This window comes from Pteropus alecto, unplaced genomic scaffold, assembly GCF_000325575.1.
Source record: "Pteropus alecto unplaced genomic scaffold, ASM32557v1 scaffold67, whole genome shotgun sequence".
In the NCBI taxonomy this organism is placed as follows: domain Eukaryota; kingdom Metazoa; phylum Chordata; class Mammalia; order Chiroptera; family Pteropodidae; genus Pteropus; species Pteropus alecto.
The window spans coordinates 4,840,212-4,855,323 of NW_006441061.1; the positions used below are offsets into that span (position 1 = coordinate 4,840,212).

General features: G+C 57.2%; 1 long non-coding RNA gene across 13 annotated transcripts in view; it reads left to right on the plus strand.

The window, feature by feature from the left end:
• Positions 1 to 34: 34 nt before the first annotated feature.
• Positions 35 to 15,112, plus strand: part of LOC107196126 — a 17,876-nt gene continuing 2,798 nt past the window's right edge. For 2 of the 13 annotated variants that reach the window (XR_003048201.1, XR_003048204.1), the window contains exons 1-3: positions 629 to 10,589; positions 11,408 to 12,985; positions 13,792 to 13,942. This is a non-coding gene — a long non-coding RNA (uncharacterized LOC107196126). Of the gene's footprint in view, positions 567 to 615; positions 10,590 to 11,407; positions 12,986 to 13,791; positions 13,943 to 15,112 lie in introns of those variants that run through there. The other 11 variants (XR_003048202.1, XR_003048209.1, XR_003048208.1 and 8 more) reach the window with 10 other exon arrangements.

Genomic DNA, 15,112 nt, shown 5'->3' on the forward strand with positions numbered 1-15,112 from the left:
GGGCTAGAGCTTGTCTTTTTACCTTCCACTCCTTTCTCTTTCTTGTTCTCGGCCTAGCTTTCTGTCTCTGCACGTCTCTGTGTCTCAGCACCCCCTGCCTCTCTCTCCTAGCCTCTAGCCTGCAGGTGAGGACTTGCTTCCTTCCCATGCCTGGCCGCAAGGCCAAGTACAGCTCCTCTCCAACTCCGTTAGCCCCCAGGGTGCCTCTGTATGCAGCACCCAGCCTCCTCCTTTCCCCATCGCAGCCTGGGGCGGGGGGCGCAGCTGGGGGACAGCGGTGCGTTTGTGTCCCTTTTTCTGGAAGGACAGGAGGCTTCAGCCCCTCCGGCTGCCTGCTCCCGCCTGGCTGGTGGAGATGAGAGCTGGCCGCAGAGCTGGGAGCCAAGCAGCGGCGTACAGAACAAACAGAATTTTTTTTTGCAACTAGAGGGGGAAGCACAGAGCTAAAAATAAAACGAAAAGATCAGTATCTGTCAGTCTGACAGCTGATTGGCTGCTCGGAGATGCATATAATTACCAGCAACTGGCGCTGGGTAGGCAAAGCCGGGAGAAACTGCTGAGACGAGGTTAGGATTTAACCTTTAAATTCTGGAGCCACCGGAAGCCGAGGGGAGGACGACGGGCGTCGGTGCTAATGAGGCTGGGGTGGGGGAGTGGGCGGTGGGCGGTGGGCCGCCGAGCTGGGGCAGGTCGGGGTGGGGGGCCCCCTCCGGGAAGGCCTGGGAGCCCTCCGCCCTGGCCGCCTCCCCCATCAGACTGGGAGTGCGTCTGATTGGGCAGCCAGGAGGCGGTGGTCCTTCTCCCCGCCCCGCTGGGGGGTGGTGTCTTCCGGGAAGTCGGGGTCCTACCCGGGGAGTGAGTGAGGGGGCTGCCTAGGGCCCTGGGCCCCATCCCGACTTGCCTCCTGCAAAGGCCCACCCGGTCCCCACCCATACTCCTCCGCCTTTCCCTTCTTGGTGTCTGTTTTCCAACCCATCTCGGCTTCCTTTCTTTCTTCACCGGAGAGTCCCCCGGATTTTGTTTCCTGCCCCACCTGGGGAGGGCATCCTGGCACCTCAGACTTGTCCTAGGTTCCTACAGAGAGGAAAAAAAAAACCGGCAGCCCTGGAGGGATGTTGTGTTTTCAATAAACCTCAGTTTCTTCATCTGTAAAATGGGGGTGACGATAATGGGCCCGCCTGAGCATTTGGCAGACGGATCGGGCCCAGTCTCGCATCTTGATTCTCTCACCTGAGCCAGGAGTCAGGAGATGTGGGCTTTGGTCCCAGCCAGGAATTGGCGCTTTCTTTCTTAGAACTGATCTCCCCACCACATGTGAGTTGGGAACGAGAGCTCCTGCCTCCTGCCATCTGACCTCTGTGGGGGAGGGGCTGTGGGTACCAAGTGAGATGGTGTAGGTCAGCGGTCCCCAATCTTTCTGGCCCCAGGGACCGGTGCTCCTATGAGAATCTAACGCCTGATGATCTGAGGTGGAGCTGAGGCGGTGATGCTGGCGCTGGGGAGCGGCTGCACATACCGATGAAGCTTCGCTCGCTGGCCGGCAGCTCACCAGTGGCCTGGTTCCTAACAGGCTACGGACCAGTACCAGTCTGTGGCCCGGGAGTTGGGGGCCCCCTGGTATAGGTGATGGTGCTTGGTAAACTGCGCCCGTTGGGGGAGCTGGGAGAGCTTATAGCTCTTTGAACCCGCCTCTCTCTCCCTTCTGGGCCTTTGCCCAAGCCGTGGCCTCTGCCTGGGTCTCCTTTCCTCCCTCTGACTCCAGCCCTTCCCCTCGGGGCCTCTTCCCCTGGAAGCCCTCCCTGACGCCCAGCAGGTCCTCTCCTGGGTGTCTCACCTCATGATCAGACCCCGATGATCTGCCTCACTCGCAGGACTGTGAGCCCCGTGAGGGCAGGAATGACACACCTGGCAAGGGCCTGGCCCGACGTCCAGGTATCTGATGCGGAGCCTGTGGCCCCGGGAGCCAGAAGGAGGCAGAACCACGCGGCCCGGCTTCAGGCAGGCGGCGGCCTCGGCCGTCTTTTCCCAGTGCGTCGGAGGGCCCTGGATGCCTGGGGACATCTGGATGCCTGGGGAACATCTGGCCCTGCCCTCTGAGCACTGACATTTTGAGGTGACACTGCCCCGGGTGTGCTTGCTTTTCTGCCTGGGCCCGGCCCTTTCCCTGTGTTCAGTGGGGCAGTGGGGGAATGGCCCCTGGGTGCTACGATCTAGAAAGTTCTAATAACTCATCGAAGGCAGTGCTGTTGTTATCCACATTTTGCAGATGAGGAAACTGAGGCAAAGAGTGGGTAAGCAACAGTGTCCTGTCTCCTGAGGCCAGGCCCAGCAGCCCCTGCATCTCCGAGGAGGATAAAAGGGAGGTGATGGGAAGGGAGACGTTTCTGGAGCAGCTGCCATGAGACCTCGCGGGCAGATAAATTGGCAGAGTCTTGAGAACGCTTTCATGTGCGGTGTGCAAAGGCGGCCTCTTTGGTGTCTGTCTGAGAGATCAGGAAGATTTAAACTGCTTTCTGATGGTTTGGGGATGTCAGACTGGTGTTTCTTTTGCATGTGACATGGCGATGAGACTGGGCCCCAAGGCAGCCCAGTTTTATTCAGGTTTCAGTCATAACGATAGCAACAGCAGTAACAAAAGCAGTCTTCCCGGACTGAGTGCTCGCCATGTGCTCCACGCTGGGCTCGGCCTTGACTTGGGTGCACACTCTGAGCCCTCACCGCCAGCCTGAGGTAGAGGTTATGCTTGTCCCCATGTCATTCCCTGACAGCTGGCATCCGAATCTGTTAGTCGCCACCTTCGGTCTCCCCTGTTAAGCAGTGAGCTTGGTGAAGGTCCCAGTCTGGTCTCTCCCATTCATTGCTGGGTCCCCGGCACCCAGTACCAGTTCCGCAAGGAAGAGCTGGACAATAAAGCTTTGCTGGACACAGTTCAGATGAAGAGACTGAGGGTCAGAGAGGTCCCCCCAGGTTTCTGGAGAGCTCAGATTCTAATTACCATCTCACACGGATCCTTGAGAGACCTTCTCTGAGACCTCCCCCCACCTCAAGAAAGGCATGGAGCATGACTCCCCTTACCCCCGCCCCACCCACCTTTCTCAGGCCTTGTGCTAAGACCTGATAGCTTCTGAACTGAATCCGCCCCCTCCCTACCGCTTCTTGCTTGCGAGGCACATGGATGGAAGTTGGCCAGAGCTGGCTCGGTCTTGGGGAAGCTGCGCTCTCCGGAGTTGCCCAGCTGTTTCGTGTGCCCTGATTCAAATTTTCCTTCCTTGTCACATTGGTTCCCATTCAGAGAAGTCTTTGAAGTGGATATGACTTTACTATGTGATTTCTGACCTGATTAATTCATACGTGCAGTTATTTGATCACTATTTCTTATCTCTGTGGTGGTTCCAGTGGTTTAAGCAATGGTTTTCGGCTGGGATTGTAAACAAGAGACACTGATGGTTAAGTGTCTGACTCTACCACTCAGTAACCTTGGAAACCTCATGTGACCTCTCTGAGCCTTGGATTTCTCATCTGTAAAATGGGGACATGCAGGGAAAAGTACCTATCTTGATGCCTGGTCCTAGGTGGGGAGAAAGAGGTCGAGCTGTCTCTTTTTTTAAAAAATCGCATTTTCCACAAATAATATACAATTCTTAACCCTATACTTTTAAGAAATGTTGGTTTAAAAAAAGAAAATCTGAACAACGAACCGTACCTGAGCGCCAGACGCGAGCCCAGCGTTGTATTGGGTCCCTGGAAGGCAGGGTGGTCAGACCCCACTCGTGGGCGTGTCTCGTGAGAAACTCTTCACCTGCTCAGGTCGTCCTCACGCAAAGGTGCAGCTGACTGGGCTCGCCATTTCCCAGGCGAGGAAAACGAGGCACAGAGAGGGGAAGTGACTTGCTTAGGGTTCCACAGGGAGACACTGACGAGCCTGGCTTTGGACCTGGGTGCAGATCGGAGGCTGCTTCCAGCTGGGGCTCAGCTTCTTGGTGGGGGAAACACGTCGTCTGGACTTTGAGTCCTGACTTCAGGGCACAAAGAGGAGCCAGGGGTAGTCCCTGCCCTGCGTCTCCTAGGAGAGGGGGGGACACAGCGACAGAGCAGTGAAAACACTGGTGGTTACACAGACCAGTGGTGTAACGGGGGCACCCAAGGCTGTGTGACGGACCCACCCCATAAAGAATTGCTGGAAAGACCCCACAGGGCCTTGCTTTAAAAAACCCCCCTAATCGGTGCGTGAGATCAGCGTTCTAGACCTTCTGCTGTGGCTGATGGATGGATGGTACATTCTTTATACCTTGAAATGGACTCCTCTTGGCTTGTGTTTGAAGTGCACTTGGCTTGTCCCTCCCTGTGGTGTTCTAGCCCATGGCATGAGGCTTCCGGCCTGTAGTCTGCAGCTCCTGCTGCTCAGACACATGAGAATCATTTTTAAGAAGCAACTGTACCCCTCCCCTGCAACCCTGTGGCCAGAAGTGACTTCAAGTCCCAGATGGAAGGATGCCTTCAGTAGGCATAAGCTCTGGAGTCCCCACCACCACCAAGATGTCTCTAGATGGAGACAGTGTGTCCGGGTGATGCTGTGAGGTGAAGTCAGTTGATCGCGGGCCCCGGGCCTGCATAGGACCTCGAGCCACCGCCACTGATCTCTGTGCTCTCCCCACCAGACCTCCAAGGCGGCAGACCTCCTGGGGGTGTGGGGGCGGGGCTCCGCAAGGAGGGGCGGGGCTCCGGGGCTCCTCCCAAGGGGATCCAGAGAAGCCCAGGAGGCCTCACAGGCACATTCGGCCACGCCCAAGGTGAGAAGGAAGGTGCGGAGCCCAATGGGAGCCGCAGGGAGAGGCCCACACCTGTCTTGTAGCTTTCTGCAGAAATTCGTTTGTCTGGGGCTGGCTTCCTCCAGGCTCGCCTGCAGACCTGCAAACAAGAGCCCACACGTCGTCCTCAAGGTCAGCTTCCGCAGAGAATGTGAAGTGAAGAGCATCTGGTGGAGACCTGGGCCGGGGCCGCGGTCTGCCCCTCACGTCATTGCCTCCCACGGGGGGCTGCCTCTGCACCCCCAGCACCGGCAGGGCTGGGTGGGGGTGGGGAAGCGCTCGCTTCGTTTTAAAGAAAATATAACGAAGCGGTGCCACTGCTGAAAAATAATTGAGACAAATGCCCTCCGTTCAGTAACTCAAGTTTCTAAATGAACGTCTCTCCACGTTCCTACCAGAAAAGGCCCCCTGCTGTTTTCGGCCCCCAGGCCTGTGTTTGCCCAACATGCAAACTGCATCCGTTGAGTAATAGACTCGTTCCCATTTGGGGTCAATCAAGGGCAACGCTGATGCCTGCTCAGCTCCCACCAGCCCGGAGAGTCTGACGGGCACAGTGGGTTGACAGAATCCCAGCCAAAGCAAGGCAGCGCGATGTCCTACGCAGGCCCTCGGTAAAGGCGCAGCGGCCATCATGGATTTCAAAAGACTGTAAACAGCATGGAGCCCCTCAGGGAAACCCAGACTGGGAACCACTGGGCTAAGCCAGTGAGGATGGGGGTGCAGCTCGCTGACAGTCCCCACAGCCACCCATTTCCCCATCAAGGAAGTCCTCGAGCAGCAGTGGCTGTGGGGTCAGCCTGACTCTGCCATTTGCCAGCTGTGTGACCTTGGGTGGATGGCTTCCTCTCTCTGAACCTCCCTCCGGGGCGTGAGTGTGCCGTAAGGACTGGGTGTCATTATCGTCACTACCTCTTGTTCGGGTCTCCTGCCCTCCACTCTGCCGTGCCCTGATCATCTCACTGGCTTTCTAGGGAGCACACGGAACCCCTCTGAGAAGCTGTCTGCGGTGGGACAGAGAACCTGGGAGGGGAGCAAAGACGGGGGGCATGGCAGCCCATGAGGGGGCAGGCTGAGAGCGCCTTGAGACTGCAGTTCTGGGGTGCATCTGAGCATTCCCCACCTTTAACATGCCTCAAATCCCCTGGGAATTTTGTTTAAATGCAGATTCTGATGCAGAGGGCCGGACTGGGGCTCCCTTATGAGGAAGATGCGGGCCAGCCGGGACCACACTCCGAGTAGCAGGGTGCCCACACTGGGACCTCTGGCCTGAGGAGGAGGGCGGGCCACTCGGTGTCTGGAAGTGATGGCTCTAGACTAGCGTGAGAGCCCCAGAATGTCCATGCTGGGAAAGATGAAGCGACATGAGGGTAAAATTATGTTTTCAACGAAAGAAAAGACCTCTGCTTCCTATCGAGCAGCAAGATCTCTGTTCCTGCCCCTGTGCAGCCCCAGGGGCCCGAAAGAATTTGGTTTTTCTGAGCACAACCTTTCCTTGCTGAAGGGGGTGCATTTGCTCTTAAAAAGTTGCCTGTAAAACAGATTTTTCTATATCAGACGCTGTTTTCCAGTGGTTCGTGTTTTAAGACCCTGGTTGCATTCTCACAGAGAAATATCCAGCTCCGAGGCACTGGCGTTGGGAAAGCGTGTAGAGAGTTCCGGGGCACAGCATGGCCCACGTGTTATGGGTTTTGGAGCTGATGAGAGCTGGAGCTGGAGTTTGGAAACCAACTCTGAATCCCAAATGGGCTGAGATCCACGGCCAGACACTGGCCCTGAGCCCTGACCGATATCACTCACTGATTGTTAAGACAGGTGGGACCAGAGGGGACCCAGGACAAACCAATTCCTCAGATGGAGACAAAGAGCCCAGACGGACCATCGGTCGTGGTCGGCTGGCCTTCTTGCCTTTGCACAAAATGCCACGGGCCACACTCTGACCATCAGGCCGGGAGTAGCTTTGTTTTTACATGGGGGCACAGTTGTTTAATGCTCTGGAGAAGCCTGCCGCCATGACAGTGTGGCTGGTTTTCCCAGGATGCTCTGAAGCTGTGATGCTGCTCTTCCCCGGAGACTGCTGAGAGGCGCTGGCTTAGGAGACTCCCGGGTTTCCCAGCCCACCGGGGTCTGCACTGAGAATCTCAAATAAGAGGCCGAAGTCCACAGTCTGCCCTTATTAGATGGATCGTCGCTTTCCTGAGCATATTCCGGGATCGGTGTTCCAAGGAACACACTTTGGGAACCCAGACAGTGACAGGCCCTCACAACCAAAAGGTCTCTCTGTTCTTGTATCAGTTACCTAATTAGTAATTAGTTATCTGCATAACAAGTCACCCCGAACGAAGTGGCTTAAAACAATAAGCATTTTATTATCTCATGGTTTCTGTGGGAAGGGAATTCCGAAGGGTATAACTGGCTGGTTCCAGCTTGTGGTCTCTTTGGAGGTGGCAGTCAAGACGTCAGCCGGGAGCTGGGGCCGCAGCCATCTCATGGCTTGACTCAGGCTGGAGGACGGACTTCTAAGAAGGTGCACTCACACAGCTGGCCAGACGGCGCTGGCTGTTGGCGGGAGGGCTCGGTTCCTTGCCATGGGGACTTCTCTGTAGAGTCGCTTGAGTTTGTTCTCAATACGGCGCTGGCTTCCGCCAGAGGGAGGGATGCAAGAGAACAAGACTGAAGCCGCAATGTCCTTTATGACCTAGCCTCAGACCGCACATGTGGTCACTTCCACCATGTCCTATTGGTGGAAAGGACAGGGCAGGCCTAGTCCTTGTGGGAGGGGCCTACAGAGACATAAATGCCAGGAGATGGGAATCATTTGGAGACCACCTTGCAGGCTGACTAGGACGATAACCATCACTTCAGTCCAAGGACAGATAACTGACCTCATTCACACAGTTGGTTTTCAACCATTTAGTGCCGGAGAGTAACTCTGAGAAGTGAACCTGCTCACTTGTGATGCAGAGGGCGGAGGAAGAGACTAGGAATTTGTCAGCCATGCCAAATCCCAGTGAACGACCGCAAGAATGATATTGCAGTCCCATCTGTCGAGCGCTCACCTGTGCCTGGTGCCTCTCGGGCATCATGGCGCTGTGCCCTCCCTGTCCCCAAGCAGTAGGTTCCACCGAAATTTCCAAGTTAGGCCACACATGTCCATGAAATCATAAAATGAGCTTTGTGTGTGTGTGATGACCAGTACGGCGACACAGGCTGCTCTGCCTTCTGCAAGTTCAGGGACAAAACTGGTGACTCAGGTGAACCCACGTGGAGAAGGTTGGAGTAGAGAGTAAACGGGATGGATAAATGGATAAATGCCAAAGATAAACAAACCAGAAATAGGTGAGAGCAAATATTTATTTCATGTACGTTAACAAGACGAGGAATCGGAGTGAGCCAGGGGAGACTTCAGTTTGCCAGGGACTCATCGCTGCGACAAGTGGTCGCATTTCCGGGCTGGGAGGCAGTGAGGCCTCTCGTGGTGAGAGCATGCACCTGGGTGCCCGAGACACCTGCATCCCGGACCTGCCCATGTCTGTCATTAGCTGTGTGACCCAGGCAAGTGACTTCATGGTCCTCAGTTTCCCGTCTGTAAAATGGGGTGATAACTGGTGAACTCTTCCGGTTGTGATGAGGGTTCAGGGACAATCCCTGGCCCAGCCTAAGGGTTCTAGAATGCTTTACCGTGGCAAAGCCGATGGCGGGTCACCAAGGTGGTGGCACCCAGGTTCGAAGAACCCTTGTAGAAGCATCATCACCTGGAAGGAGCCTTGCTCTGTAACTAAGAATGGACCCAGAGCCACAAAATAGACATTAGCTGCTGCTCGCGCCTCCTGCAGGGGTGACTCCAGGAGGCTGGAAGGACCTCAGCGCCTCCTTCCTGGGGGCATGTGCAGGCACGGAGCTGGCCCAGCCCCTTCCTGTCCTGTCTGTGCAAGGTTTCAACACGGGGAGCGTCCTGGGCGTGTTTTCCCTTCGGAAGTCTTAACCCGCTGAGCAGGACTCAGGGAGCCCTGGCTGCATGTGCTGTCCCAACAAACAGACCAGGCATAGACACGCTCAGAAAACGGAAGACAGGTGCTGCTTCCTGATCCCGCAGCCTGGGCCTGAGCCGACAGAAGCGGTCTGGGGGTCAGGATGGCCTGGGAGCACCTGCCTCCCTCCCTCAGGGCTGTGTGACTCTGGGCAAGTGCCTCCACCTCCCTGGGCCTCCGTTTCCTCGGCCCTGGGCTGGCCTTCGGTCTGTTCTGAGGAGCCCGGAGCTGGCCGGGTGGACACAGAGCCCACGCGAGTGTGCACGGGGCCGGTCTCGGACCACCCCTTCCTCTCCAATCTGGACAGCGCCGTTTCGTCTCTTTGGTACATTTGTGTTCTGAGTCATACTTCACTAAAAAAAGAAAAGAAAGAAAAGAAGAAGAAGAAAAGGAAACGCGTCCACGGTGAAAACAATACACTCCAGAACTTTCCCGCCAATTTACTTCGTCCGCTGGCTCATTCCTTCAAGCTCTAAGGGGGCTGCCCATTTCCAAACGGTTCTTGGTTTTCGGGACTTGCATCTCTGTTTCTCTGGCCCCTGCCTCCTGAAGACACCTGAGGCCTCGTGAGAGGTGGAGAAAGGAAGGAGGCTTTGGATGGGGGCATCTCAGAGATTTGGGGGTATCCTCTGTGAATGTCAAGGTCACGGGCAAGCTGGCTTCCTCTCTGGATACGGGCCGTGGGCATCTCAGATGCACACCCCTTGGTCCTACTGTGTCCGAGGCATATGGGCATATGCATGGTGGCCCGACCACGGTGGCCCGCCAGCCGCTGCTGCCTCTGGGGCTCAGTTTCATCTGTGCAGTGAGGAGGCTGTAGGCCTGGATGAGCTCTCAGCCCCTCCCAACTTCAACACCCTGTAATTGCTGCATTTATTGAGCTCCAGCTGTCTGCAGAGTGGTGTCTGAAGTGTGGGAGGGGCGGACCCCATCCTGGGAGGAGAAGCCAAACTGAGCCTGCGGCCTCTCGCTGGCCCGGGGATGGCAGGGCTCAGAGTAGCCACCGGTGCCCCAGGAGAAGCCGGTGCCAAGTCCAGCTGCCAGGCTGCCATTCGAAATACTTCCTGTTGGTGGCACTTTGGCGTGGTTCAGGTGTCTGGTCTTAGAGTATATTGGTTTATATATGAAAATGTGCTAGTTCCCTCTCTCCGTTAAGGTTCTGTTTGTCACTTGCGTAAATCTCAGTGCCTAGAGCTGGACTTGACCATGTCGCTCCCCAAGTAAAACCCTCCCATGGCTCCTCACTGCCCTTGGAAGACAGTCCAAGCCCAGGCGTGGCCCCAAGGCCTTCTGGGGCCTGACACAGGCCGAGCTCTCCCACCTGGGGACTCCCCACCCTTCACCCTCTCTCCTCCAGACACACAGGTTGGACTGTACCAACCTCTTTCTTCTGCCTAGAGCCTCACGCTTGCTGCGTCCTCCGCCTGGAACACTCTCTCTCCCCGTCTTCTCCTGGCTCACTAAGTGTCATTTTCTCCAGGAAGCCCTCCCTCCCTAATTGAGCCACTTTAGTTGACGCTCTGGCTCACCCTGTACTTCTCCTTTGTAGCACTCACAATGCAATGATCTGAAAACGCCTGTTTATCCGATTCCCCCCCAACCCCAACGTGAGCTCCACGAGAGACTCCCTGTCGGATTTTCACGCCGAGTGCCAGGCACGGTGCCCAGCACCCAGGGGCAGCTCTGAAAATGTCTGCTGAGTGAATCCACGGCTAGAGACTGTGTGAGCCTGACATACAGCCTGTTGATCCAGGTTAGTAACCTGGGGCCAGCCCCGGCTGCCAGCGAGTCACCTGGCTGGGGCACTCAGAGCCTGGGAACCCTGGCACCGCCGCCCAGCCCATCCTCCCGCCTGAAGGCTCTGCCTGGGAGCAGGGAAGGGGTTAAGTGTTTCTGGTGGCCTCGTGCTGTGTCTGCGGCAGTTCCCCCTTCCGGGGCTGCTGCAGCCGAGGTTGGCCAGGAATGTTTGCAATGCAGAGCTAGGAGGGAGGGCGGGCTGGTGGAAGTGGGGGCCTGTGGAGGCTGGCCCGGCCAGGCTCCCCAGTTGAGCAATCGCCTAGGCCCAGCCGGTTCCTGTAACTCCTGCCCCTCCCGCCTTTTCCCGCCCTGCCAGCTTCCTCCACCCACTGCCTGCCAGGCAGTGGGGGAGGCCTGTACTCCGGGGCCTGTAGAGAGAGGTGGAGGGATGGAGGCACAGAGAGCCTGGAGGCCAGGAGCGAAAGGGAGGGGCTTCCAAAGAGACAGAGTACAGAGAGGGTGAGGCCTTTGCCCAAGGTCACACAGCAAGACACCACCGAACTGGGCCACGCCCTGGATTTGGCCTTTTCTTTTCCCGTGGCACCACAGGGAGGTCACCTTGCTACTCAGGTGGGAAGCTCTGAATCACAGGGGACCTTCTCCCGACTGAAGGCAAAGACCACCCAGCCCTGGTTGTTCACTCAAGCCCCGGGGTCTCAGAGACGGCGGCGGCTGTCATCCGGCTGAGCGTGACCCTCCCCCACACCCTCCCCAGCACTGCCCACTGCTCTGCCCGTCCTGGGCACACTGGTCACCTCCATTTCTCGCCTGCAGGAGTGTGGAGTGAATGGAAAAAGGCCGAACGACTGGTTCTCGAAGGCCTCGTTGCCTTCTTTCCTCCGGTTTCCTTCAAGGAAGGGCCGTCACGGCGCCGAATGTTATTCTGAGCTCAGGCACAAATGGATTTCTTTCTCCACAAGCACGCGCCTTTTTTTTTTTGAGGGAGCAGCGTTCCCTGATCCTGCAGAATGAGCTCCGTCTGCGGACAGAATTTCCAAGGGACCCGAGGAGGCCTCTGCAGTCATCCAGACCCGGTTCGAATCCCAGCTCCACCACCTTCGAGCTTCGTGGCGGTGGCACCTCTTTGTGGACCTCAGCTTCCTCATTTGGAAACTGGAAGAGAGGGTGGGGGGAGTGGCAGCAGCGGTCTGGCTCTGCCGAGGCTCGGGGTCGCTTGCCTTCCTGGTACCACAGATGTGTGATCTGTTTGGGGCTTGTCGAGGTGTCCCCTCCATCCAGGCCCTGGGCTTTGCCTAAGCAGCCAGGAGATGACAGGGCTCGGCGGCCCTCAGAGGTGGCGCCTTGGCCACGGGTGGCTGGAGTCAGCAGTGGAGCTCCTGGGACCCCATGTCTCTGGAGGGTGGGGCAGGTGATCCGTGTGAGCTAGCGGGGTCCTGTGAGAATCGAGACCCCATTTACAGGTAAGGAGGCTCATGGGAGATGTGGCTCACCCAAAGGAGGGATTTTAACCCGGAAACCACACCAATAACTGCAAGTTTTCCCTCCTACGATCTGAGCTGCCGCCGTTTACTGAGTGAGTCTTTACTGTGTGCCAGGCGGTGACTGACCTACTTTAATTCAATATGCCTAAGTGGGAGGTATCCATTTTTTTCTTCTTCAGGAAACAGAGAGATTGATGCACTTGCCCAAGGTCACACAGCTTGCATTGAGTGGAGCCTGACTTTGAACTCCTGTGCCCTTGGCCAATCTCCTCTGCATCTCGCTTGGGATCCAGGCTCTGTACAGAGGGGCTGGGCCACCTTGGGTGAGTGGCTTAAGCCCCAGAGCCACAAAGCCAGGGGGAAATCTCCAGCACCCGCTGAGATGATGGTGATAAGTTGTCAGTATCGCCAGGTTAGGGAAGCATAGAAGGGCCCAGACTCTTACTCTAGGGCACACAGCAGGCTGAGCCAAGACTCGCCCAGGGAGATGATGGCTCCCCTTCCCCTGGCTCTCTGTCGGTGGCTCCAGCAGGCCGTGCGTGGTCGGGAAGGACCGCCACAGCTGACTGGGCTCTGGCGGACAGTAGGACAGATGATGGCTGCCCCCTCCCAGGGCCCGCGGGCTTCGCGGCTCCGCCGCCTCCCCCCTGAGCAGGTTGCCTTTAAGAAAGCAGAAGATTGATTTCCTGGCCGGCTCTGCGCCGAGGAGCCCGTCCAAATGGTTTGCATGTCTGCATTTTTTACTGCTCCGGTTTAATATGTATGCAAATACCGGCCGGCTGCGCCCGCGCCGCGCAGTCACACGCGGCGCCCCATTAAAGCGGCCGTCCGGGCGCGCACCTCATTCGAGGCGACGGGCTCGGCGGCCTGATAGATGGGGTGCGGGGACGGAGACAAATGACAGGCTTTTGTAATTTCTTTCTCTCTTTTTTTGGGGGGGGAGGGGAGCGAAGGGGGGCTCAAGACTGGAGACAGCAGAGGAGATTTAAATATATGCAAAATTGTTTGTGGGTTTAGGGTGGGGAGTGTGGAAGCGGGAGCCGGGAGGAGAGGGATCAGCGTTCGCCTCCGTGGGAGTCGGGCTGGAGGCTGGAGGAGGAGCCGGAGCCCCCACAGTCCCCTTCTGGCGCAGGGAGCAGCTTTGCTCCTGATAAGCAGGCACGGTCCTATGGGAAGCTCGGCTTCGGCCTCGGAGAAAAGGAAAATGCAGCTTATTTTCAGCCCGGTTGGCCAGGGAGGCCGCTGACTGCCGGTTTTCCCATCCACCTCCCACTTCCTTTTTCTTGGGCTTCCGGTGCTCATAACTTTATAGGTATGACATCATTTAACTCTCGCCCGAGCCCCGTGAGGTGCATTACACCCACTGTACGGATGGGGAAACTGAGGCTCGGCAGGAGCAAAGTCCTTTGAGGAAGGTCGGGGAGTAGCTGGGACTCTCAGAGCCTTATCTTTGACTCCCACAGCCCTTAGCTTAACCATCTCTTGCTCTGTAGAGTCTGCTCCCAGCTCTGGGGGCTGGGGTGGGCGGGGACCCCCACCCCAACCCATGCTCTGCGTCCTACTCCCGGCCAGGGTCCTACCTGCCCCTACTGCCTGGTAAGAAGCCCACGTCAGACTCAGCTAAAGACCGAGCCCCCGAATTTCGAAATATTGTGTAAGCCTAACATTTGAGGTGTGAATTTTAAAGGAATTTTTCCTAATTTCTGAGGATTTTAGGAGACGTGGCAGCTGGGGGGCAGCCTGGAAGGTTGTGTGAAGATGGGACCATTTCACAGAGAAAGCTCCCACGCAAAGAGAGGGCCATTCAGACCAACCGAGGACCCAGAGTTCCACATTTCTGTGCGTGTGTTCGCGTCAGTGTGTACGCGTGAGTCACTGTCAGTGTGTTTATCTGTGTGCCAGTGTGTGTGTCGATGTGACAGCCGCTGAGAACTCTCGTCCTTGGCTGGTGAGCAGCTGGAGTGCCGACTTCCCTGGGGGTTAGGCCCCTCTGTCCCCCGCAGACCGGTTCTGCTCCCCTTTCCAGCAAAAGCCTCTGTCATTTCAGCTGCGGGGTGGGGGTAGGACACCTCGCCAGGCAGCAGTGAGGTGAGGATACCCAAAGGGTGATGCACCCCGAAAGCTCTGCATTATTGGGGATGGGGTGTAGCCTGCTGCCTGGGATCTCTGGGCAGAAAACGAGGGGCACACGCAACTCTCTGAGAGGCTGTGTGTGTGTGTGTGTGTGTGTGTGTGTGTGTACGTGTCTGTGACAACCCAGATTTTCACATGTCGATTCATCTAAAATGCTGGCTATCCAGATGGGGACTTGCTCTCCTCATCCAGCTGCCTTCCGGGTGAGGCCGAGGGCCTTTTCCGTCTGACAGGCCCCTCTGGGGCAGACTGGGCTTCGGAGGCCGCTGTTTCAGAAGTGGCCCTCCTGACCGCTGGCATCCGTGCACGGTCATCAGCCATGCAAAGACCAACCTGGGGAGATGCCCGAGGGGTTCCTGAGCCCTGGCGGGGATGTAGGGTGTGTGTGTGCTTGAGTGAGTGTGCGTGCACATGAGGGTGAAGGGGTATGTGCTGGGGGGTGCACACGTGACTGAGGCTGGGCGTGCCTGTGTGTGCCAGGCCAGGGGAGGGGGACGTGAGAAAGGCTCTGCCACATTCATCTCTGAGTTGCCTTTGCAAAGAATCAGACTTGGGTGGAACCTCTGGGATCCTGCGTCCCGTCCCCCTCCTCCCCTCCCTCCCCCGCTCGGGGGAGCCGGCAGCAGGGCCCCCTACCTCACTGGTTGCCTCAATGTCCTTTGTCATTGACCTTCCTGTTTTCTCATCTCTGCAAATCCCATGGCTCCAATCAATCCCATTGCTCTCTCTCTCTGGGGATCCCCACCCCGCCTCCCATCCAAATCTCCCCCCTTCCCCCACCCAGCGGCCAGGATGGCCCCTGGAACCAGCACCTCCCAGAGCCCTCTGAAAGGCCCCCTCTGACCTTGTCCCATCCTCCTCCCTCCCCCACCCCCCTCTTCCTCTCTCAAGTCCCCAAGCCCTG